The sequence below is a fragment of the Marmota monax genome, unplaced genomic scaffold, assembly GCF_021218885.2.
Source record: "Marmota monax isolate L192 unplaced genomic scaffold, Marmota_monax_Labrador192_F-V1.1 WCK01_AAM20220418_F8-fsc00291, whole genome shotgun sequence".
In the NCBI taxonomy this organism is placed as follows: Eukaryota; Metazoa; Chordata; class Mammalia; order Rodentia; family Sciuridae; genus Marmota; species Marmota monax.
In genome coordinates, this window is record NW_026693329.1 from 1,245,806 (window position 1) to 1,271,362 (window position 25,557).

Sequence of the window (25,557 nt, forward strand, 5' to 3'; positions counted from 1 at the left end):
TTTTTTTTTTTTTTTTAGATTTTTTTTTTTTTTGAGAGAGAGAGAGAGAGAGATAATTTTTTAATATTTATTTTTTAGTATTTGGCGGACACAACATCTTTGTTTGTATGTGGTGCTGAGGATCGAACCCGGGCCGCACGCATGCCAGGCGAGCGCGCTACCGCTTGAGCCACATCTCCAGCCCAGAAACACCATTCTTGACCCAGCACAGTCAGTGGGTGCTGAGACCCAGCTGGTAGCCGGCCTGCATGACCAGCCAGTGGGTCTGGAAGAGGGATTCCCAGGGCCCTGGGTGTCCTGAGAGTGGCAGGTCCCCAGCCTGGGAGATTTTGACTTTCAGACCCATTTCGCATTTTGATGGTCTTCTGCTGGCCAGGAGAGGCCCTGAGTGCTGAGTCCAGGCCATGGTCTAGGGCAGGCAGGAGAAATCCTGACATCTCTCTGCAGGAAGCATTCCTGGGGAGCACCAGGTAGGTGCAGCTGTCTGGCTGGCTGAGAAGAGATACCGGACAGGGGTCGTCTGGGTTCGGTATCTCAGTTGATAATAGCGAATGCTTGACTTATGCCTAAAACAAAAGCAGTGGCGTTTTATGAAGATGTGACGACCCTAAGAGCCGGCAGCTAGCCAGGTATGATGGCACATACCTGTAATCCCAGCAACTCGGGAGGCAGAGGCAGGAGGCCAGAGTTGGCAGTTTAATGAGACCCTGTCTCCAAAGAAAATTAAACAATAAAAAGCGCAGTATAGGGTGCTCCTGGGTCCAATCCCCAATATGAAAAAAAAAAAAAGGAAAATAGAAAGAAAGAAAAAGAAAAAGAGAACTGGCAATTGCAGCATAGAGAGCTGAGGCTCCGACCCTGCTGTGCACAGTGCACTCTCTGGGAGCCACTTGGTGAGCCTCACTGTCCTCAAAATGGAGAGATCAAAAATGAAACGAGGGGCTCCTCTGATCTCCCAGACTGTGGCTCTAGGGATGCTCCTCGCCTTGCATACCTTTGTTGCTCACGTACTGAGGACAGGGTTGGGAGGTACCTTGACAACATCCTTGTCCTGGGGCAGCTCCTTCCCTGGAGGGGAAGAATGGGAATTTCACGTTAAGGGACAGTTGGGTACAAGGCAGTGCCACAGGACACCCAGCATAGGCCCATCTCGCTGGCTTCTCCTCTGGTTGTGTCAGGGGGGAGGTTATTATTGTTATTGCTGGGGCTGTTACCACCCCAAGTTTATAGAGGGATGTATCCAAGGGCTGTCTCCTGGGAGTGGCAGTACTAGAGTGTGGGTCCACCTTGGGACACTCCCAAACACTTCTAGCTCAACAGGAAGCAGGCGGCATGCCTCTGCTCTTGCAGGGGGAGGGCATGAGCCCTTCTGCCCACAGGTGGAGCCCACCAGTGCAGGTGTGTGCACTGATTAGAGAGAGGCCTGCCTGTGTGTCTGTCCTCCTGGTCCTCAGTCTCTGCGTCTGGAACATGGGAATGTTCCTCAAAGGGAGGTTGGTGCCCTTATGCCTGGCAGAGGACCCACAATAGCTGTGGGTGATTAAGAATTGAAATCCAACCTTGCAAGTGGGTTGGGAGGAAAGGTGTGAAATCTAAAGGCAGTAGCCTGGACCATTTGGTTTGCTTCTCTCCTGGGGCATTCTCCACTGGCTGACCTTGGGCAAGACACTTGCTCTTTCTGTGAAATGAGTCTGAAAATGGGGCCCAGGAAGAAGACCCCCCACCTGCCTCCCATGGGCCATCTTGGAGAATAACTGATTGGGAGGGGTGTGTGTGTGTATGTGTGTGCGCTCCTGCACGCGGAGATGTGCGTTCATGCATATTGATTATCGAGGCTTGATGACATCCTAGACTCACCCCCTGTCCCAGGAGTTATCAGAATTAGACCCAGAGGAGCCCCTGTAGTGTGTCTGCTCATTTTCTTACCCCCGCCCCCAGCCAAGGGGATGCTATGGGATCCTTTGGGCACCCACAGTGGGACCCTCCCAGAGGGATGACTTAGGCCCCATTCTCCTGGGATAGTTGAGTAGTCTTCTAGAACGCAAATGAGGGACTTTGAGGGCTATTTCTTTTGGCCCCACCTTTGGCCCTCTTCTGGACACTGGGGCAGGGAAGGGTAGGAACTGAGTCATTTCCTTCCTTGGACACTTGGAAGGAGAAGGGAAAAATTGTCCTGAGAGCTTTTGGTCTCTTGAGAGTCTTGTTTCCCAGGAGGAGGAGGAGGAAACCAGGACATGGTGTGGTTGTCCAGGGCAGGTGTGGGGGTGTTGGGGTCAAGTCCCCCCGGATATCTCTTTTCTCTCCACTTGTAAGGCAGGGTCTCAGTTTCTTTGTAAAATGTGGCAATGAAGGTATCTACCCCAGAGGGTCAAAGGGATGGTGTAAAACTAGTCAGGTCCTTTGCACAGAGCTGAGCACCCAATGACCTCAGCCCATTTTACCCAGCCTATCACCATGCTGAGCACTTTATGTATACTGATCTCCATTAGCCCTCACTCCAGCTCCCTAAGACAGGGATTCCCCGTATCTTCACTTGACCATAGGGAAACTGAAGCCCTGAGTGGCAAGTGACTTGCCTCCAACTTGTCAGTGGAAGAAGTGGGATTTTCAAACGCAGCACAGCCTGAGGATGGTGAGTGCTCCAGATGACTGTGGAGCCTGGGTGAAGAGCCTGGGTCAGAGCCCTGGGCTGGGGGAGCCTGCAGACGGCTCTGCACTGAGCTGCCTGCCAGCAATCTGGGCGGAGGCCAGAGAGCCGTCCTCCTTGGTTAGAATCCTGCAGCCAGTCTCCCCGCTGTGCAGACACATAATTATATTTCACATTAAAGGGGAAGCTGGAGGCTGAGGGGGGCCTAGGAGCCCTTTTGAGGTTTGTGCTCTGGGCATAGGCCCTGCCTCCCCAGCCCAATTCTCTGGCCCCTGGGCTGAGCCTGGGGTCCAGGCCAGTGATAAAATGGGGTTTCCCTGGGTCAGGGCCCAGCCAGGCTGGTCTGTCTGCCAGGATGAAAGGCCTGGGCCCTGCAGGAGGCAGAGAGATGTGAGGCTCAGACAATAGGCCCCAGGAGGCTGAGAGGGCAGGGCGCCTGGGGACAGGCTGGGGAGGAAGCCTGAGCCTCCCAGACAGGGGTGGGCAAGAGGAGGGGGTCACACGACGGTCAAGTCAGCCAAGAGAGGGCAGGGGGGAGGAACACAGAGGAGAAAGCAGGAAATGGGAGAAGCCAAACTGAGCACAGGATGGGGAGGGGAGATATGGCATTAAGGGGAGGTGGTGGTATGTGTGTGAATGTGTGTGCTTGGTGTGCAAAGCGAAAGGATTATGTGAAGAGTGCACGAGTTTAGCTATGTGTATGGGTGCACATGTGTAGACACCACCATTTGTGTGCACGTGCAAGTGTGTATGCACCTGTGTACCTGCGACCATCACGCATGTCAGGACATATGTTTTGCGTGTGTGGACGCGATGCCTGGGCTTGTGTGTCTGGCTGTGTGCGCTCCTGTTCAAGATTCCCCTGCCTGTGTGTGCATGCCTGTGTGTGTATGCTCGCCATGCACCTGTGTGTGGTGCGCGTGTCCCCGGGAGGATGTGCCTGTGTGTGTGTGTGTGTGTGTGTGTGTGGTGTGTGTGTGTGCGCGCGCGCGCGCGTCCCAGTGCGCAAGTGGCTGGCGGAGTGTATGTGTGTGTGTGTGGGCAGCCTGGGGCTAGGAGGGGGCGCAGGGCCAGGCCAGGGCCGTGGTGGGCGGGGGCAGCAGCAGCAGCAGCAGCAGCAGCGCGGTGCAGGGCGGGCGTGCTCTCGGCGGAGAGTTAGACGAGTTGCCGAGCTGGGCAACGGTGGCAGCGGGGCGCGGAGCTGGGTGCGCGCCGAGCTTCTGCCTCCCGCCGCCTCCTCGCCTCCATTCCTCGCTCCCCGTCTTCCCCGGGCCACGCCGCCGCTGCCGCCGCTGCGGCCGCCTCCCTGGGAACGGTAGCCGGGGGAGGGGGGCCTGGCGCGGCTGAAGCCCGCGGGAGGTGCAGGACTCCCGGGGCGTAGGGGAGCGCGCCGGGCCCTGCCCGAGATCAGATAACAGCCGGCGGGGGAGGGGGTGGACCGGCCGCGCTCACAGCGGGACTGAGGGACCGACGCCAGCTGCGCTGGCCCGAGAGAGCGCCCCGCGGCCGGGGGCGCCGTCCAGGCGCGCGCCCCCGACCCGTGGCTAGACCCCGGCGATCCGCGTCAGGGACGGCCGCGCCCCTCGGCATGGAGCACCCCCGGGGGCTGCCCTGAGGAGGAGGCGGCGGCGGCGGCGGTGGCGGCGGCGGCGATGCAGCCAGCGCAGCGGCAGCCGGGGCCAGGAACGGCCGCCCGGAGCTCGGAGGACGCGGAGCGCGCCGCGCCCGGGCTACTGACTGAGGTAAGTGTGTGGCCGCGGGCGCACGGACCCCCCCCCCCCCAGGAACCCGGCCCCCAGCTCCCCGCAGGCCGCCTTCCCGGCCCGGTGTGCGCACGAGGCGGTGCAGCAACAGGGAAGGTGGGGCAGGAGGGTTCTTCCTCGCTCTCGTTTTTCATCTTTTTTTTTTTTTTTTTCCTCCCTTGGTGAACCATCGGAGGAAATGCTGACTGCGAGCTTTTCTTCCTCTGCCATGTCTCCGGGCTACTGCCACCAGGGAACTTTGCTCCGGGCTAACCTTCGTCCCGGGGGGCGCTCCGGAAAACTTTGAGGAGCCTCGGCCCCCCTCTGGCCGGTTTGCATGAGGGGGGGCTCAGAAGGGAGCTACTTTGGCGCGCGGCTTTGGTCTCTCCAGGCGTGACCTTCCTAGAGACCCCACCATCAAGGTGGGGCCACTGAGAGGGCGCGTGGGATTTAGGAGCTGGCCTCTGGGATGTTCCCAGCTGGATACCAGCTGGGTCCTTGAAGTCGTTTCTCTTTCCGTCTGTTGTGCTCTAATGGAGTAAAAACATTCTGGAAATGGTTCTCAGCCAGAGGTTCGTTCTGCTTTTGGAGAAGCCCGCAGGGCTTCAGGGCAGAGGGTCCCTCCTGGGTGTGCATGCTTGCTCTAAGTGCCCTGGGGTGGGGGAAAAGCTGGAAGGGGATTCAGCGGCTCAAGGCAAGTGACAACTGGGGTGGGAAGCGCCTTGGGGGGGGGGGCTTCCAATGCGATTGGAGGCCTTGGCAGTGTCTGTGCCTCTGTGCACTTGTCATGTGAGTGTCTTAAAAACCTGTGTTACGAATGGGGTCACAGGAAAGTGTTTCTTTGGTGGTGGCCTCCCCTTCTGGGAGGTTCTACCTCCCTGCAGCCCGGACTTGTGGAGACTTGGAGCCTTCCCCTTCCCGTTTCCCAGGGGGCGTACCCATCCTGGAATGTGGTGCTGTCTGGGGCCATTTCTAGTTTCTTCTTCACTCCCCTGTGCCCAGGTCTGAGCCTTGCTATAAAGCGCTGGGGGACCTCCTGCTCCCCTACATCCGCGTCTCCGAACCGGGGTTCCTAGGCTCTGTCTCCCGGGAGCGCCAAGGCGCCCACACGCCGCTGAAATCGGCAGCCGCCTCCTCGAAGGTGCGAACCCAGAAGGCGTTAGCCTCCGGCCTACCCTTGGCTCCCTCGCTGAGGTGCCAGCAAAGGCCAGCCCCTGGGTGCTGACCCCCCCACCCGGGACCGGACCCCAGCCTCACTTTGCGCTAGGTTGCACGTTGACAGCCCCCTTCTCACCCGAAGCTCCACCCTGGACCGCCGCCATGTGGCAGGAGAGAGACAGCTCAGCACCAGAGACTTGGGGTCTTTTGGACGAGTGCTCCCTCTTGTATTCTCAGAAGAGCCCCCTCCTTGTCTGCCAGGGACCTCCAAAGACACTTCTCATTATAGTCTATATCGCAGTTTTCTGGTGGCCCCTCCCACCAGCTAGGGGACCTCAGGTTGGCTGCCGGGCAGGGGGGGGGGGTACCCTGGAAGGGCTGGCATCAGGTGGGGCCAGGCCTCTTGAGAGAGAGCATGGTGTGAAGGGGGAGGAGCTTGAGCATCCTTGCCCACAAGGAGGTTGGGCTCCAGTGTGCTGGACCACAAGGAAGGGCTCTCTTCTCCTCTAGGGCACTGCTGTGCACATACAGTAGGCACTCTCTAAATGTTGAGAGTTGGCCCAGGCCTAGAAGAAGTGCAATCCAAGTTTCAGATCACCTCCTTGTTCCCCTCCCTGGTGGGAGCATAGTTGAGCTCCTTCCTCAGCTCTGAAGAGAATGAGTCTTCTCTTGGGGAAGGCCTGAGTTTGTCGGGCTATCTCTGGATGCTGGCTGTGCCCAAATGCCATGTCAGATCTCCACAGGGCCACCTCGTGACGGAGGCAGGGGTCCCTCCAGGCGTATACCTGGCGGAGGGATGTTCAGGGGGCTGAGCTGTGCTGGAGAGGCTGTTGCCCAAAAAGCCTTGCAGCAGGTTGGGCTGAAATAAACCTTTAGGTAGCTCTCTCCTGGCCTGGGGCTGCCCTGCCAGCCTTCCTGCCCGGGGGCTACCGTATCCCTTTCCCCAAGTCTGCTCCAAGAAGGACGGGGTGGCACTAGGTGGCCCTGAAGACAGTGAAATAATAACAACAGCAGTGATAATAGTAACCCCAGTATCTGGGGCAGCAGCACCCTGCAGCGCTGCATACAGCACTGGGCCAGCCGGCCTGTGTGCAATTTCCTCTTCTCTGGCCAGGCCTCTGGTGCCCTGGGCCACAGTTGGCAACACCATGCATGGTACCTGGAGGTCTTGGCACAAGGTAGGGGGGCGAAAGTGACTTTGTTGTCACTCCTAGTAACCCTTATGGTTACTTGCTAGGCCTGCAGGCAGGGGCTGCTGCGGCACCTCTATGCTCGCCCAGCGGTCCCCCTCAGCCCCCATGTGCCCAGGAACTCTGGGCTGGGCCCTCCCTTTGACAGGTGCACCTGGTGCCTGTGGCTGAGACTTGGCCAGGGCTTTCCTGTGAGTGACACATGGGCACACCTGCCTGTCCCCTGGGGCCTGCTGCTGGAGCCCTGCCACGGCTGGCACCAGGGAGAGGCTGGGAGGGGGTGCAGCTCGTGGCAGCAGGAGGGGTGGAGGCTGGGCCGGCCGTGCGGAAGGTGTGGTGGGCGTGGGCTCGGCCCCACAGAGGCTGCTGTGGGGGATTGGCAGTGTGGTAGGGAGCCTGCGGAGGGGAAGGCTGCAGATGAAAGCTAGCCGCCTGAAAACTGGGCCGCGGGCAGGGCGGCCGGAGGCTTCAAGAGGAGCCATGGGGTTGGGGGTGGGGGGACTGGGTGGGGGCAGGTGGGTTTTCTGGAGGAGCCGGGCCTCAGGCAGGACCAGAGCCCTTACTGGGCACACTGGCTGAGGGCCCAGCGCTCTGCTAGTTGATTTAATTTCCTAATGGCTTGCCAGTGCAGAGGGTGGCATTAGCTTCATTCTACAGATGGGATTGGAGGCTGAGGAGGCTCTGGAGGGGCCATAAGCTGTGAGCCTCTGACCCAGAGTCCTGGAACTTTCCTAGGCACTGACCTTACTCTTCCTTGCTCAGCAGACACCCCACCCAGGAGTATGTATGTACCAGGCTGGCTTTAGCTACCTGGCCCCCGAGAAAGGTCCCACACAGGCCCTGGGGGCCTGCCATTCCAGCCCCCAGAGAGCTTCATCGTCAGGACCTAATGAAGGCCTGGCATGTAGTAGGTGCTCAGTAAATGTCCAAAGATGCTTCAGTGACTCTGGCTTTGCTGGACTGGCATGAATTGTGGAGGCACGTGCTCTGGGGGTGAGGTGCCCCGTGGTCCCCCGTGCAGTGTGTCCAGCATACACAGAAGTGCTTCATACATGGCTGTTGAATGAATGGCTCTCACTATGTGGGAGGGAGACTCGAGGGAAGCAGTGCCAGGGAGGAGGTGGGGTGAGGGAGATGCACTTCTCTGGGCCTCGCTTCTCTTGGCCTTGGTTTCTTGACCGTGCAGTGGATCTGATGCCCCAGCCACAGGAAGGCCCCTGGGATTACCTGGGATGGGGAAGTAGAAATGTGAGCTTTGGTGTGTGTACCTCCGAGGGCCAGGGGTGGTGGTGTCGGCAGAAATGAGGGTGTGAGGACCTTGCAGACCCTGGCCCGGGCCCCTGCCCTCCCGTGTATAGTAGGTGCTCAGTAAACACATCGGGTGGAATGGGCAGCTTCAGACACGCATCATGCCTAACACCCAGCCAATGCTCAGTAGCCATAGTAGCTAGAATTGCTGCCCATTCTGCAGAGGAGAAGACTGAACCTCAGAAGGATGACATCACTGCTCCAGACTTGTCCAGGGCAGAGCTGAGATTCAGGCCTTTCCTCCGGGCCTTTGGCCTACCGTCTGTTCGGCTACGGGGAGAAGGAGTTGGGTTTATGTCAAGCTTCTCTTCTGGACTGAATTCTTTGTATCGGTGCCCTCACTGTCTGCAAGTTCTGAGCTTCGTCACGTCCCCGGCACCTGGCCTGCTTCCAGCTCATGATGTCCCTGCCCCAACCCTGCGAGAAGGGGCAGAAGCTGTTCCCATTGCAGATCTAAGTGCACTGAGGCCCAGGGAGACGGACCTCTCAACCTTCAGTGGATTTTTTTTTTTTTTTGAATTAGTGAATCTTAGCTTCCTTCCATACAAATCATAAAAATGTATGGAGGCCTCAGGAGGTGGGGTTGGAGGGGGAGGTCTCCATTCCTGGCCCAGTTTAGCATTTTCACACTTCTGGCTGTGTGTGTTTTGTGTCAGTGCACTTGACTTTTATTTTTCAGCCTCTTTTTGGACACACCACCCAGGTTTATATGCACACACACACGTATATGTATATTATAGATGTCTATTAATTTTTTAAAATTGGCACTGATCAACGTTAGCAGCTTCCTAGTTGTCAAGAGACCCAGATGCACACTGGTTAGTTCATATTTGGTGGCCTCTGAAAAGACAGGGCTTGTGTTTCCAACATGAGCCACTTAGTGGTGAGCCACTTAGCTCAGCCAGGTGTGCAGGGACAGGTCACCAGCTCCTGGAGTTCACCTGGACACAGAAGACGGACCAGGAAATGGGAGAACCGGAGCCATTTGCAGCTCTCCGAGTTCCCACCCCTGAATGGGTATCCTGGGGAGTGTATGTGTGACATGACACCTCCCTTGTGAAATGGAGCACCCTGAGGCCAGAGAGGGAGAGCCGCAGCCCAAGGTTGCACAGCTTGTGAGAAGCAAGGTAGGAACTTGACCCTGCTCGGCCTCCTTGCAGCTGTTTGGGGACTTGAAGTGGGGGAGCACATGGAGACAGGGAGGTGCTGGCTGGGCTGTGTGTGACGGGGAGTCACGGAGGCTGAAAGACTGGGGCAAGGGAGGTTGGTTGAGAAGGAGCTGTAGGTCCGGGGCGGGCCCCTCACCCCACCTCCTCCTCCTTCCAGCTGCAGCTTGGGCCCCCCTGAGCCGGCGGCTGCAGCCCTGCCATTCTCCAGCACTTAAAGCAAAAATAAATCGCTGCCGGCAGCTGGCGTTTTGGGTGACAGCAGCAGCGCCACCCCCTGCCCCGACCCTCTGCCTCTGGGCTCCTGGTTCCAGGCCAAGGCCAGACTCCCACTCAGGCTTGTATGGAGCTGTAGAGGGCTGGGGGGGGGGGCTTGGCATCGCCCAAGGAGCAGGGTGGGGGGACCTGATGGGTCACATGGAGGGCAGAGACAGGGTGGACACCTGGGGCTTCAGGGGGTGCTGGAGTCCTGAGGCAGGTGACGAATGCTCATTGGTGGGGCTTCCGAGAGGTCCTGGCTTCAGCCATATGGAAATAGGGCCTAGGTAGGGCTGGGGTGCGGCAAACTCAGGGAACACACCCCTCTTCTAGGCCATCCTCGGGCCCATCTCTGTTCTTTCCGGCCTCTCCCTTCCCTTCCCAGAGAATCCTAGGGATCTTGCCTTATCACATGTCTGTGCTGTGGGGCCCGAGGAGGTCACATCTTAGCATCATTCGTGTTTACAACAAATAGCTCTTGAGATCTTGCTCTGTGCTTCGTCCTTGGCCAGGAGTCACGATGTGGCAGTGCACAAGACGCCCCCCACCCCCAGCTCTCGTGGGGCTGGTATCTCGGTGGGTGAGGGAGGTTCCAATGGACAAGTAAACCAACTCAGGAAGAGTGCCCATATTCCTTTGTCACTTATTACAATTTGTAATTGCAAGAGGGTTGCATGCTCCTGGTTAAGTATCTAGCCATTGGCAGGGTGGAAAGTGAACCCCTCCTTCTCAAATGCTGTTTCTCACTCCCTCCCCCCCCCAAAAAAGCTTCGTGTTCTTGAGGGGACCATCATTAGAGAATGTTCTGGATTTTCTCAGTGGTTGTGCAAATGTTAGTATGCAAAGGAGGCATATAAGCATGCTGATTTCCCTCCTCCCTTCTTTCCTTCCTTCCCATCCATGCCACTGTGTCCCCTGACTGTGTGGTGTCCCAATGCCTGATGGACCCACGGCTCTCATCCCGTCTTCTTTGCATATGGGTTGCGGGCTGAGTCACCGAGTCTCCGGATCACAGAATCCTAGTTGTGGAGTCTTTGAATGCGCGCCGAGCCACTGAGGTTCACGCATCATGGATTCTTTTGTAGAGTTTTAGCAGCTTTGAAGAAACAGGCAACCTGAACTGCAGAATTGGAGCATCTTAGCACCAGGAGAGGTGCTGACTCTTTGCCTAGATACCTCCTTTCTCAGATCCCACTAGCAATTTCGAAGGTCCCCTGGCTCCATTCCTAGAATTCTGGGTTTGGAGGGGCGTCTGGGAGTTCACTTTCTAATTTTGCCCAGTAGCCATTCTTTGCTGCAGTCAAGCCCCCAGGCCCCCAGGGCAGGTCCCATTCCTTTGAGGCTGTGGAATTTATGGGGTGAGTCCAGCTTCCTCTTAGGGCAGAGTGAGCCCCCCACTTGGATTCCCAAGGGGGAGCACCCACTACTTCTCCAGATAGACTCTTTGCTTCTCTGGTGCCCTTGACCTCTCAGAGGGAGAATCGCTGGCTTCTTCACGGTCTTCAGATGAAGATCCTTTGTCCTGAGGAGGGTCACTCCCCGATCTTCTGGGAGACCCGCATCACTGTGCCTCTCTCCTGTTCGGCCACCCTGTCATCCCCGAAGGAATGATTTGAGAAGAATTGGGCTCCTACTTAGGAAGAATCCGATGCCCTGATTCTGGGGGGAGGTGATAATGACCCCCCCTAGTGTTCTTCCTCTTCAAGCTTCAGTTTCTCCATTTGTGAAATGGGCACCAGCCTCCCGCCTGAGTGCGTTGGCTCTGTGGGCAGGGCAGGACAGCGCAGGGCAGGGCGGCTTCCTCTGCTCCCTGCGCCTCTCTGCTGTGTGGCCGGAGGCTCAGCCACGCCATCCCTTTACCCTGCTGGGTCTCAAGCTGTCAAGAGCACCTGCCAGACAGAGCAGCCAGGTCCCTCCGTGGACCATGGGAGATTTGAGGATCATCTCAGGGAGCGTCCCCAGGAACTTGTGCCCAAGCCCCCCTCTGGGGATGCAGTGACAGAGGACTGACACCCTGATGCGTGCCCTCTTCCTTTCCTCTGCTGGGCGTGAGCTGGCCTGGGTCTGATGAGCAGAGCTTCGTCCATTTAGGGGTCTTGGCTCTGACCCCACAGCAGATGCCCTGGCCCGGTAGCACCAGGACCCGATGATGACCAGGCTCTGGGCTTATCCCGACCCTGTTGCCTCCTGGTGGCCTCAGAGCCAGCTGTAGTAGCTAGGTGAGGACACCCCAAGTGGAGCTAGGGTAGACAGGGAGGAAATTGGGAGGACAGGGCAGTGGTGGGGTGCGGGAGTCCTGGGAGCTGTGGCTTGAGGCTGTGCTTTAGTGTGTCACCTGTGAAATGGGAACACGAGAGGAAAATGGGTTGAACAAATTCATATGCCTGATGTTGTGTCTGGGAGAGGGTGGAAAGATCGAGGGGCAGGAGTCTGGAGGGACAGTCAGCCAGGTCCAGGCAGTGACTGCAGGAGCACTCTGGACCCTGTGTCAGTTTTCCTGTGGCTATGTCAGCCATGATGCCACCCTGGGGGCTCAAAACAGAACAAGTTGAGGGCTGGGGTTGTGGCTCAGCGGTAAAGCGCTCGCCTAGCACATGTGAGGCCCTGGGTTTGATCCTCAGCACCACATAAAAATAAATAAATAAAGGTATTGTGTCCAACTACAACTAAAAAAATTAAAAAAAAAGAACAAGTTGAACATCTCTTATCTGAAATGCTGGGATGAGAAGTATTTCAGTTTTTTTTTTTTTTAAAAATTGTAATATATTCATATACATAATGAGATGTCTTGGGGATGGGACCCAAATCTAAGCATGTATCGATGTGTTTCATATACGTCTTAGACTCATGACCTGAAAGTAGGTTTACATAATATCTTCACTAATTTTATTATTATTTAACAAAGTTTCATGGTATGGAATTTTCCACCTGCAGTGTCATGTCAGGGTTCAAAAATGTTGGAGGTTTGAGCATTTGAGATTTTGGATTTTGGGATGAAGGATGCTCAAAAACTGGTGCAAATGTGCCTTCCAGTTTTGGTGGCCCGAAGTTTAGGATCCTGGTGTGGACGTGTTGGTTCCTTCTGTCACCTCTGAGAGGCAGTTGTTCTGGGTCTCTCCTGGCTTTTAGTGTCTGCTGGCCGTCCGCAATGACCCTTGGTTTGTAGCTTCGTGGCTTTCTCCTTAGACTATCTTTCCTTCTCTTAGAAAGGTGCTTGGGTTGGATTTAAGAACCACCCTAATTCCGGGGAGTTCATCTCTGGACCTTTAAGTTATTTACATTTGCAAAAAAAATCCTGTACCTACATAAGGTCACGTTCACAGTTTCCAGGTGGACATATCTTTTGTCGACCCACAACACATGGTCTTACCTGGAAATACCACCCTGTATCTTGATATTTTCTTCTTCAAAGAAAAATAGAGTAGCCAGGTGTGGGTGGCCCGCTCCTGTAATCCCAACTGCTCGGGAGACTGAGGCAGGAGGATTCCAAGTTTGGAGGCCAGCCTGGGCAACTTAGCGAGACACTGTCTGTCTAAAAACAAAGATCATTGTATTGTCATGAGCAGCTAATAAAAAAAAAATTAAAAAAAAGAAAAATCAAAAGAAAGCAATTCACAAAAAGCATGACATTATTTAAATATCGGAAACAAAAATAAACAATGTACATGATCGTAAAAAAATAATAAAAAATAAAAATAAAAAGGGCTGGGGGCGTAGATCAGCGGTAGAGCACTTGCCTAGCTTGTGCAAGGTCCTGGGTTTCATCCCTAGCACTGGGGAAAACAAAGTCTTAAAAAAAAAAAAAAAGAAAAATGTTCTTTTCGGGCAATCTACCTTGGAGACACATACCATTGGGGTTCTGTTTGTTGGTCGGTGCCACTTACCATCTATCTGTATGTCCTTGGGCAGATGACCCAGCTGCTCTGTGTCATGGAGATAGTAATGGCCCTTTCCCTGTGGGGCTGCTAGGAGCAATCAGTTCTCAGGCAGCCCTGGGACAAGGGGAGGGTGTGGGAGACAACGCCTTTTATGATTACAGCAATCAGTAAAATGGCTTTAAAAATCGGACTGGTATTTCCGGAAGAGGCTGAATTTCCGTTTGGTTAACCTGCCTCACTTGTGATGTACTCACTTCTAGGTCTCTATCCAGCCTGGCGGGGAGGCTATTGTTAACATACTGCTGCTGCAATAATGTGACACTTAGGTCCTGGTGCCTGGGCAGTCCCAACAGAAAGTTCTGGAAAAGCGGTCTTGCCAGGTTGAAGGGGCTGTGCCTTTGTGACTTTGTGAGCTGTTACCACTGTGCCCTCCAATGGGGTCGTGCTGGTTTGGGGTTTGTGTGTATGCCTCTGCCACGGCCCACCTCCCAGTTTGCAGACAGGGAGGTCTAACAGGGGAGTGTATTTCTCTTGGTTCAGAGGTGGGACATCTTTCCATGTTAATGTATCTTCTTGAGGTTTCTTCTCTGGCAGGCAGGGTGGGGGGTATTTTCAGACTTCCATATCCACCCCCCCACCATAGGGAGTCAGGTGGGATGTCCCTGCCTCATGGCGCGGGGGGGGGGGGAGACTTCTCACCCTACAGGGGTCTTCGTGGCTGACTTCAGGGACAGGGAGCTGCTGCCCCACTTCACAGAGGACCTGGGCGTGGGCCAGGCTGGCATGGATCTAAGTGGGGGTCACCCACTTGCTGGGTGACCTCATGCTTATTTTCCAGCATCCCTGCCTGTGCCTAGAGTCTAAGGGGTCCAGGGACTTTTGAGTTTCTCCATTAGCTGCAGTCATGGGAGGTGAGGTTGGGTTTTACTCCTTCAGATCCCCTCCCTGGGCCACCAGCCAGGCATGTCCCCCTAGAGGTGGCCTGTGTTTTTTTTTTTTTTTTTTGATGGCTCACTGTGATGCGCTGGCCTGCCGCCTGCCTCTCCCTGGGCTCCTGGCCACCATCAGGATATTTTTGGGGGCTCCAGCACAGCACATGCCTGATGGTGGATTCAGTATGCCGCGGTGTCACTGGGCGCCCTTTACTTCTCAGGAAGTGGTGCGACGTCTCCCTGAGATTTGGCACCCAAATATAATAATGAAAATGACTGTTTACCCCACATCTGCTTGTGCCAGGCGCTGTGCTCAGTCCTTTCCCGAACATTATCTCATTTAATTCTCAAAAATGTCCTGGTTGGACGAGGAAAAGAGACTTGAGAGATGGGAGCTGCTCAGGGAGGCAGGTGGCCAAATCCGATTTCAGCTCAGATCTGGAAGCCCCACAGGAAGAGGCCCAGGGCCATGCTGGGTTCTCCCTTAGTAGGAGGGAGACCCCTGGCCCTAGGATCCTAGGAGATGTCTTGTCCCAGAGAGTGTCTCTGGCTTAGAGTGACCACACTGGGCGTGGGCCAGGCTGGCATGGATTGAAGTGGGGGGGGGGTCACCCACTTGCTGGGTGACCTGAGCAGCCTCTTATTTCCCTACTCTGAGAAACAGGCCTAAACAGGCTCTTATTGTATGGGATATGTTCCAGGGCTTAGGACTGTTTTGGAATTGTAGATGGCAGAGGGCTCTCTGGGTCCTTCCCATGAAGAACAAACCGAGGCCCGGAGAAGGGGAGGGATTGACAGAGCTAATGTCCACCCTGGGTGACCTGTGGCCTTCCATCCCCCTTGTGACCTCAGCCACCAAGTGCAGGCTGGTCCTGTTGACTGCTCTCTTGCCAAATGCCAGGCTAGAAGACAGGCCATTGTCTGAGCCCTTTGGACTCATGTAGGGAGAAGGTGGAGGCCAAAGTCCTTACAAAAACTCTTGGGGAGTGTGTTGCCCCCATAAATTTCTTAGATAGTGACAGGCCTGGCCTTTCCTTCTATTTCATGTCTCCGAGAACCCTCTGCTCACCAGAGCTGGGCTTCCAGGTTCTGTGGAGGTGAAGTGTGGGCCTGTCTGTCTTTCCAGAAATCTGTCTATAAGTAAGTATTACAGGATGCTCCAGGATGTGATGGGGCCGCTTTGTCACTTGGGGGGACAGTTGAGTTGTTGGTTGCTTATGAATTCATCCACGGTTTGACTTGGGGATCCCTAATCCTGTGGGTAAGCAGCTGTCCCCACAGATCCCTGGGTTGAGTAGAAGTCTCTGCAGAGGGCTGGGTATTGAGCAGAGAAGGCTTCCAGGGGAAGGGACTCTGGGTGCTTGCCTTCTGGGGGTTACTGTCACACCTGTGCCCTCCAGAAGAGGCGTGTCCAGCCCCGGGAACCCTCAGAGGGCTTTTCAGAGCCGTCCCTGGGGACTTAGGCCCAGAGGTCTTCAGCCATCTGCCTCTTGGGAGCCCCTAGATACTTGCAAGGGAGCACAAATTAAAAAAATACCAAGCCCTGAGCACGGTCACAGTCCTGGCAGCTAGGGTGGCCCTCTGTGTCACAGACCCCTCTGCTCACTGCCAGGAGGCCTGCTTCTGAGCTTGGGGTGTCATCCTGGACCCTGCCCTTCCCTCCTATTCCAGAACTTGAGCTCCCTTCTGGGGGAACCACCTTCCTGTCTCTTTAAGGTCCCAGACCCTCCGGACAGTGTGACTGTTCCTCTCACTGGGAAAATCAAAGAAGAGACTTTCTACTGGCCGCACCAGGACGGCTCACCTTCTGGGACCCGCCTTTCCCCTCCCTGAAGACGGCTTGTTACCCCGCTGTCTCTCGGGGGCCTGGCACCTCTCACATACCCAAGGCCATCGCTGTGTCCAGGCTCCCTCTTACCGCTGGACCCTTCCCTAGATGCTGGTCAGGAATGATTCCTTGCAGAGGTGACCACTGAGAGCCCACAGGGCCGGCAGGGGGGAGCTGGCATGGCTCCCACTGGCCTCAGGACACTCTAGGGGACAAAACAGAGTTCTGCCCCAGGGAGCTTATGTTCCAAGGGCAAGGACCATATAGACTCCATCTGAGCAGAGACCTGCAGGCAATCAGGGAGGGAGTGGGAGGGGGTCCGAAGGAAGAGGGGCCACGGGAACAGTATTTCTTGCATTCTCTTGTTCTTACAGCAGTGAGCATACCTCCCCCATGGCCTGGTCTAGGGGTTAGCCATGGCTCTGCTCTGCTGAGGACTGTTGGGTTTGGATTTGTCGGGCTGTGATTTTGTTCAACCTTTGTGTGTCTCTTCATCTCCCGTTTTTTTTTTTTGGTCGGGAGTTGAAGTTCATATCATATAAAAGGAACCCTATTAGGCTGGGCATGGTGGCGCACGCCTGTCACCCTAGTGATATAGGAGGCAGAGGCCGAAGGATCCCAAGTTCAAGGTCAGCCTCAGCAACGTATGGAGACCCTCGGCAATTTAGCAAGAGCCCGTCTCAGAATGAAAGCTAAAAAGGTCTGGGGATCTAGATGCGTGGTAAGGCTTCTGTGGGTTCCATCTCTGTTACCAAAAAGAAAGAAAGAAAGAAAGAAAAAAAAAAAGGTCAAATGAACCATTTTGAAGTGAACATTTCAGGAGCAGGGAGGGCACTCAAGATGTTGTGCATTGACCGCTTCTGTCTAGTCCCCCAAGACATTTCCTAACCCCAATAGTAAACCCCGTAGCCATCTGCAGTTCCTCTTCATTCCCTCCCTGCAATCACCAGGCTGCTTTCTGTATCTGGATTTTCCCAATCAGGACATTTCATGGAGCATGTGGCTCTTGGTGCCTGGCTTCTTTCATGTAGCGTCCTGGTTTCAAGGTTCACCCGTGTTGCAGTGTGTGTCCGAATGCTGGACAGCACACCACTGTGTGGACAGACCCCACAGAATTTTTGTCCGCGTGTCACTTGATGGACACCAGGGTTATTTCCACCTTTTGGCGGTTGGGACCGAGGCTGCGGTGCACAGTCGCGTGCATGGCTTTGTTTGAACACCTGTCTCGATTGTCTTGCTGTATACCCAGGAGTGGCATTGAAGGGGCAGGTGGTAGCTGTGATTCACTTTTGAGGATCAGTCTTTGAAAGCTGTCTCCCGGCTCGAGAGCCTGTGCTCTTGACCTTCCTCTGGCCTCTGCCTCGTCTCTGGGCTCCCTCTGCCCACAGAACTCCTCTCTGGGGTTCCTTTGCTTACCCCAACTTCTTTTCTTGACCTTCGCCACTTCGATGTCTCTGAAAATATTCACAACAGGGTCTTGGTGCTCTGGGGTGTCACCTGGGCCTGCCTTATTGTTCACCCCGTGGCTCTGTGAAAGCCTCCTGGCCTGGAAGCCTGGCTCTCTGACCCTCCATCCCCTTCTTCCCACTCCTTCCCCAGGGCTCAGGCCTCTTCTTATCCACACTCCTTCCCCTGCACCCCTTGGCCAGCCCTGGGCTCTGCACCCTGGGATCATCTCTAGCCCAGATTTTACTTGCCATAGTGACCCCTCCCCTGGAGGTCAGCACTGGCTCTGACCTCTGAACCTCCACCCTTCCCTGGAAGTTGGGGCTGCTGCGTGCTGAGCGACCTCAGTGGGATGCTTACAGTCACCGTCCAGGCCTGGCTTGCTCTGGTTAGTGGGTGGGGAGGGCTGAGCTTGGGGCCCATGGTTGGGGTTGGCTGGGCGGCTCCCAGCTGTGGCATTACTGTGGCTGTGGGGTCTGGGCACTCCTCACCTGAGAAACAGCACAGGGACTGTAGTCTCCCTACTAGGGTTGTGGTTACCGTGACCCAGGCTGACTTGTGCCCGGGGCTGTCTCTTCCTGAGTTGCTGTGACTTCTCCGGGTCATGCCACCAGCGCCCCCAGGTGTAAGCTGCCCATCCAAGTCCCAGTGTTATCGTGTGTCTGGGGGTTCCCCCAGGTCTGGCACGGAGTTGGCGATCCGTGTGTGTTTACTTGGGGTCACAGTCTGTTGGCTGGGACCCACCAGGGAAGGACCAGTCTAGTTGCTCGAAAGGGTCACCAAGCAGACAGATGCCCCCAACAGGAGCCCTCTCCCTTTGTGTTGCACCCCCAAGCTGCAGCTGCTCGAGGCGGGGGGCACAGTCGCAGCAGATCCCCCACCCCCTAATCAGCCTGTCAGCATTGAGGCCTGGCAGGAGCCCCCACTGGGGCTGTGCCCGAAGGCTATATTTGGAGGGGCTCCAAGCCAGCTGCTCCCCTCAGTCTGGGGTTCTTCTGCTGTGTGTAGTGGGGGTTTCGTGGGCCCCGACCCTTCTTGCGAGTGAAGGAGGCTTTCTCAGCCAGTGAAGCCCAGGCAAGTGGGTTCAGGAGATGGGGCCCAGGGTGGATCGTGTAGACCAGGTTTGGCTGTCTACACTGCAGATGGTATAGATGTTGGTCGCTACAGCACTGGGGCAGTGTGGGCAGATGTGGGTTGTGAAGATAGCTGGAAAGGCTGACGGTGTGAGCAGCACTGAAGTGCGGCCTTAGTTGTGTGGGCTCTGGGACCATGGGGAGGACCTGGGCAGCGTCCACCTGCCTGAACTTTGCAGGCACAGCGAGTGGCGTGCTGCGTAGACACCTGTGCGTGGACAGTCACAAGTAGGGAGGGCATTTGTGGACAACCTGGGGCCCCAGGTCCCACGGACCTATCGCTCCCTTGCACTCTGTGTTCTGAACCTTAGGAACTTCTGTCCCCTCCTGTGCAGCCCGCTGCCCCGGGAGGGGTCACTCCTCCCACTGCAGAGTTGAAATCTCAAACCCACACGTGTCTCCTGTGACGTCCCTGGCGAGGCTGCCTCTGTTGTACCCCCTGCCCGCCCACCTTGGCTGCTGGGGCTTGTAGAAGCACATGGGTCAGAGGCTCACGTAGCTTGAAAGTTTAACTGGTGTTGGAACCTCGATGTCACATAATAGCCTTGGAAAGTGTTAGGGTTCTTATTCTCCACTGTGTGGATGAGGACCCCGAGGGATTTGGGGAGGGGGTGCTCCTGATGCTTCCCTGAGCTATAATCAAAGGATCCAGCCCTCAGAAGCCCAGCTTCGGGACCCTCCCAAATGATCTGTACCCGTGGCTGGATGTGCCCCCCCCCAGCTGGCCCTGCTACCCCCCTGTTCCTCGGCTTCTGCAGCCCCTTGAGGGCCCCTCCACCATGTCCTTGAGCACCCACTCTCTCCAGCACGTGGTCTTGTTGCACTTAGACCCCCTAAGGTCCAGCTCCCTGCTTTCTGTTCCTGTATTAGGGATTGGACCCAGGGGCTCCCACAGGCTAGGCAGAGGCTCAATCACCAAGCTGCCTCCCCAGCCCTTTTTATTTTATTTTGAGACCGGGTCTTGATAAGTTTCTCAGGCTGACCTCGAGCTTGCGATCCTCCTGCCTCAGCCTCTCAGTGGCTGGGATTACAGGCGTGTGCCTCCATACCTGGCTCCCAAGGCCCGTATTAGACCCAGAGTGCACAATTGGATCTCGTAGATCAGCTGTCATACCCGTAATCCCCTGCCACCTAGCCCCCCACCCTGAGCATTGGGGCATACGCCTGGCCCATGGTCCGAGGCTGGGAACATCCTCCCCGGGCCACTTAGCTGTGCTTGTGCTCCTCAGAATGTGGCTTCTCCAAGCTCAGATTTATGAGGGTGCGACGGTGGGCACCGTCCCTCTGTAGGGCACTAGTGCTAGGTTTTTCCTTTCCCACCCACTGAGCTGGGTGAGGCCACAGAGGATGTGCTGGAACAGACGGGGTGCTGGGGTCTGAGCAGTGGTCCACTTGAGTCTCCAGTGTTTGCAGGTCCCCTCCCTGTGCCTCATCTGTAGAGTTAGACCATCTGACTCCCAGGTCTCCTACGAGGTTTCAACGAGAATCCAACTATAGTACCTGGGGTCGGCGTCTGACGCCCGGCAGATGCTCCCTAAGTGTAAGCTCCCACGATCGATTTTTGTTGTGCAAATGGACGTGGAGCCCCTTGCTCTGTGCCCACCCCGCCCTGGGGGGGGGAACGCAGTGATTTCAGAGAGGACTGGAGGCTCAGACTGAGGCTAAGGGGGTGGGGAGAGGGAGGACAGTGACTGCCGTGACAGAGCAACCCTGGTGCTGCGCATCCTGGGGAGAAGAACAGCTGGGGAAAGACCCGGAGGTGGGAACTCCTGGGAATTCAGCATTGAAGGACCCCCGAGGCTCTACCAAGCGTGGACACAACCGTAACTACCTGGTGTGGTCAATATGGGGGTGGATGGGCTACTTCCTGTTCGACCCCTGGTTTCTGGCACGGAAATGATGACCGCAGAGTTAATGATAGGAATACTTCTTGATGCTAGTCCTGACTCTACGGTCTTCGTGAGCTTGGTGATCCACACGAGAATCATGTTGTGTTGACCCATGTTACAGGTGGGAAGACGGAGGTGAAGCTGCCTGCCCAAGGGCTTTCAGTGACCGAGCTGCTGCTGATCTCCAGGGAAGGTTGTGCACTGGCCTGGGGCGAGGGGGAGGGTGTGTGTTTGGGGTTTAGGTGAGACCAGGGAGGAGCCTCTGTGCTTGGTGGGCAGGGCCATTTTCAGAGTGTGGTCTGGCCCGGCTTGCTGTGTGATCCAGGCCGTCTCTGGGCCCTGGGGCCTCTGTAGCCTGCCTGGGCTGTCCCCTGATTTCTCAGCTGGGCCACAGTCCTACTGTACCTGGGTCCCGGTGAGGTCTGGCACCGTGGCCACACTGGGCCCTCAGAGCGTGGGCAGGGGACAGGGGACACTCAGAAGTGCCAGCTGTCTTGGCTTGGAGTCAGAATGTAGGGGTGAAGGCCTCGATGACAATGGAGCTGAGGGCCGTACAAATCTGGAGTCTTGTCGTCCTGGAGTCCTGTGAGAAGTCTCCAGGTGACAGGCGGGAAAACTGAGGCCCGGAGGGGGTGGCAGGGTACCTGCTGGTACATAGACAGGGAGTCAGGGGGCCATCGCGCTGCTGGGCCTACCAGGTGCCCTGCCAGGTGCCCAGTCTGCAGACAGCATGTGGGATGGCCATAGCTACATCTGCTGGGTGTGACTTGGTGATGGCCTCGTGCTGGGGCCTGGTCCCCGATGCCCACCTCAGCCCTTGGAGGGGCTATTGGTGCCCACTGATGTGGACACTGAGGCCCGGGCAGAGCCTTGCTGGGCAGAGGCTGGCCTTCTTATAGCTCAGAGGAAGCAGTGGTTGTGGGATACCCTGGGGGGTAGACAGGGGTCCCCGGCCAGTGTTGACAGGATAGGCCTGTCCTAGCCGGGGTGCGGGGCTTCTCTGAGGGTGACAGGGAGAGGTTGGTGCTGGGATTCAAGGGCCGATTCAAGGGCCCATTCCACGTGTCATGTCCTGCAGTCACAGAGCTGGCCAGGCTGGGCCTCCATGTGGTGTCTGGAGGTGGGATGGGCATTGAGACAGATGTCCCCAGCAGGTGAGGGGACCCTGTTTGGCTGCATCTTCTTCTGCCCCAGACCATTCTCACTTCCTCCAGAGCTGCTCCCTGGGCCCAGGTGTTTGGGAGGCTGTGGCCAGGGGTCCGTCCAGGGGTCTCACCCAGAACCTGGACAGGAGCACATTGTCCGTCAAGGCCATGTCTGATTTCCATTCTTGGCTGTGTGACCCCAGGCAAGTCTCTAGCTCTCTGGGCCTCAGTTTCCTCGTCCGCGTGAAACAGGCATCATAATGTGCCTAACCGGTGAGGCTACTCTTGAGACTAAATCGGGGACGCCAAATGCTGTGGCATTAAAGGCACAGGCTCTGGATATGCCTGTCAGCGTGGGCCTGCCCAGCTCTGCCTCTTGCAGGCTGTGTGGCCTTGGGTGAATCACTTGACCTCTCTGAATGTCAGTTCCCTCATGTGTCAGATAGGATAATAGCTGAATCTGCCCTGTAGGGCTTTCTCAGGGCACTGCAGGGCAGTCCAGGTAGCTGTGACCAAAGTTCCTGCCATGGGCTCTGGAGTAAGGGCCATCTCAGAGAAAACAGGAAACCTTAGCTATTCAGGCTGGAGAGCAAGAGTCCACATCCTCGCCACCGCCCGAGTGGGGGTTGTAGGCTCCCGCTGCCTGCAGGGAGCGGATCACCGGCAGTTTCATCCCCGAGCACTCTTGTCTGATGAAATATAAATAGCATGCAATGTTTTCGAGCATGGATAGGAAAACGTCTGTGGGTCGGGCCCTTCCTCCCTGCCCTCCCTCCCTCCCTCCCTCCCCTCCCTGCCCAGCAAAGGTACCTGAGGCCGATGAGCTGGCCGCGGGGATGAGCAAGAGAAGGGAGCTCGTGAATTAATCATCACATGATCTGGGCTAATGCACTGGCCACGGGCAGTGTGTGCAATTAGTGCATTAATTGTCCAGAGAGGGCAACTTTTGTATGGGTGCGGCCCAGCATCCCCAGGTTTGCAGAGTGCCTGGTGTCTGGGGTGCCTGTTTCTGGGGCTCTGTATTTTTGGGAGTGGGCACCTCCAGGGTATTTCTCTCCTGCTGACTGTGCCTTGAGTGGGCTCCCCAAGACTCTGAAGGGACCCATTCCTGGAGTTCAGCCAAGTCAGCTTGATGTGGATCCTTGGACCAGCACCCCTGCTCTGGCAGCCCTCTGCTGGGGCAAAGACAAACAGGCCAGGGGGGATCAGGAGCTGCGAGCACAGCAGGGGACTTAGCCGTGCCCACTCCCAGCTCCTTTATTTCACCTAGTCTCTTTGTGTTCAGTGTTTGGGTTTTTTTTTTTTTTCTTCCCTGCTTTTGAACCAAGGCTGTCCCAGACTAGCCTCTTCCTGCCCTGTTGCCAAGGTGACCAAAGTGGCTCTGCCGCCCTGTGGCCATTGCCAGGGTTGGGCGAGGGACCATGGGGTGTGCACATGTGCGTAGCCATGGACATGGATGCGTGTGCGTGCTTGCCTGTGTGTACACGTGTGTGAGAGCAGATTCAGGGGGACGCCTCCAGGTGGGCAGCTGCATGTGGACACGCACAGATCCAGGGTCCGGGGAAGGACACAGGCCCCTGCGCATGCACAGGAGTGCACACGTAGGTGGGTTGCACACTCAACACGGTACCTGTGTGTGAGGCGGGAGCTGCTGGCTGACTGCTCCCTTCTCAGACCAGGGGCTTCCTTCAGCACCAGGCTCTGCCCAGCGCCTTCTCTGGCCGATCCAGTAGCCGGCACGAGTGGCCATAGGAGTGAATGTGCTGCTCTCAGCCCTTGGCAGCTAGGGTGCCTGACACCAGGCCACCTCACAGCCCTGCCACTCACAGCACCCTGGGGTGTCCTCCAGGGGCTTCCTTTCCCACCAGGGGGATAACCTAGGAGTGCCCAGGGCACTGATGTCTGGCTGTCCAAGTGGTCATCACTCACCAGTGCTGGCTGCCCGTCTTTCCTGTCTCATATCCCCTTAGGGTGCTTTCTGGGGTCACCTCCCAAAATAGACATCTTGTTCCCAAATCCTTGACTCAAGGTCTGTCTCTGGGGAAAGGCTAGGAAAGCACGAGTCCCTCCCCAGGCTGCGTGCCGGGCACACTCAGGGACACGCCACCAGTAAGGGTTCCGTGCAGCGCTCTCGTCACCTGCAGGCCGCCTGCCGTGTGCTGGGCCCTGTTCTGGGCGCCGAGCAGAGACTGATGCCATGAACCCTTCACAGCTGCCCCAGGGAGGGTCACAGACGAGGCCCACTTTATAGATGTGGAAACTGAGGCAAGGATCAACGATGGCAGCCCGGGCCTGGAGGGCGGAGGCGGAGGCTCGGTGTGGTGGTGGGAGCCTGCAGAGACCTGGGAGGCTAGGCAAGAGGTTGGTCCGTTGGAGAGCAGCCTGTGCAGCTTCGCGAGACTGTCTCAAAATAAAAAGTAAAAAGGGCTGGAGATGGAGCTCAGTGGTAGAGCACCCCTGGGCTCAGTTCCCAGTCCCACCATCGGGGGGGAGAAAGAAAAGGAGGAGGACAAGATAGAGCTGGCCGAGGCTGGGACCAGCTGTAGACAGAACTCGCCCGCCAGCTTGACACCTGCCCTGCGGCGGGGGGTGGAGCCAGCGCGGTGGGTGGAGCCAGAGGGGGTGGAGCCAGAGGGGGTGGAGCCAGAGGGTGGTGCCAGAGGGGGTGGATCCAGAAAGTGTATCCAGAGGGGTGGAGCCAGAGGGGGTGGAGCCAGCAGAGACCTGCTGGTTGTGCCCTAGCTCCCCCAAACTGACCTCGTCCTCCTAGGGCCAGCTTTGGTGAGAGGCACCAGCTCAAGGTCACAGAGCAGCAGGGCCCAACAGGAGGTAGATGTTAGGTCCCTGCCCCGCTAGCTCTAGGCTCTGCCATTACCGGCCTTCTCAGGCACTAGTTTGCCGCCACCCAAGCATTGGGGGCCACATAATCAGAGAAAGCTTCCTGGCAGGAAGGTGATTCTAACCCAGGTGTGTGGCTGTGAGTTCTATTGGAGACACTAGAGCCAACATCGTGGGTCTCTGCAAAGTCCTGAATTCTCACTTCTACCTGCCATGAACTTTGTGCTAGGGCTTTGTGGCCTTGGGCAGGAAACTTGCCCTCTCTGAGCCCCAGTTTTATACCTCTGTAAGAAGAAACAATAGCATGAAGGAAATGGTGTGTGTCATGGTGTGAGGTGTTCCTCACACACAGAAGGCATGCAGAACCAGTTTGTTGGGGTTGGAAAAGCATGAGTGGCATTAAGAGGTTGGTGCCAGGCGGCACTGGGGTCAGAATGGCCTTAAGGAACCTGTTCACCGCACTCTGGCTCTGGGGTGCCTCAGTCTCCTCATTGTGAGGTGGAGCTATTGAGAGCTGTACCTCACCCAGGACCAAGATGAGGTGATACCTGGGAGGCCAATGCTGTGGACACCTCCGTCCTGCCTTCTGGAAACTTCCTCAGTTTCATGCTCCTGGCTTGGGCCTCCAGCCCCCGTGACTGTGGGTTTGACCTGGGAGATGGGAGGTGGGACAACAAGAGGAAACTTGAGGGTGGGAGGGTCAAGTTCTGGGTTGGCCCTGCCCAGACCTCTGAGCTGCCCTTCCCACCCCCAAACTCTGTCCTATCTCACTTCCCTTCCTTGACTTGGCTCCTTATTCTGGCCTCAGGGCCTTTGCACTTGCTGTACCTCTCCTTGAAGCCCTGCTTCCTGTTTTAAGACCTGACTGTCTCGCAGTCAACCTCGAATCTCACCTCCCTGGGTGGCCAAACTGCACTTCCTGCAACCTTCTACATTATCATTTATTTTCTCCTGGCATGTCTGACTGTCTCTCTGTTAGGAGCACTGAGGGGCAGGGCG

At 56.5% G+C, this 25,557-nt stretch overlaps 1 protein-coding gene across 1 annotated transcript in view; it reads left to right on the forward strand.

Annotated features, from left to right (window-relative positions):
- The first annotated feature begins 4,267 nt into the window (after positions 1-4,267).
- Kcnj12 (potassium inwardly rectifying channel subfamily J member 12) overlaps positions 4,268-25,557 on the forward strand; it is a 37,226-nt gene continuing 15,936 nt past the window's right edge. The window contains exon 1 of the mRNA XM_046456753.2: positions 4,268-4,389. The gene's annotated coding sequence lies outside the window, so the exon portion shown is untranslated. The remainder of the gene's footprint in view (positions 4,390-25,557) is intronic.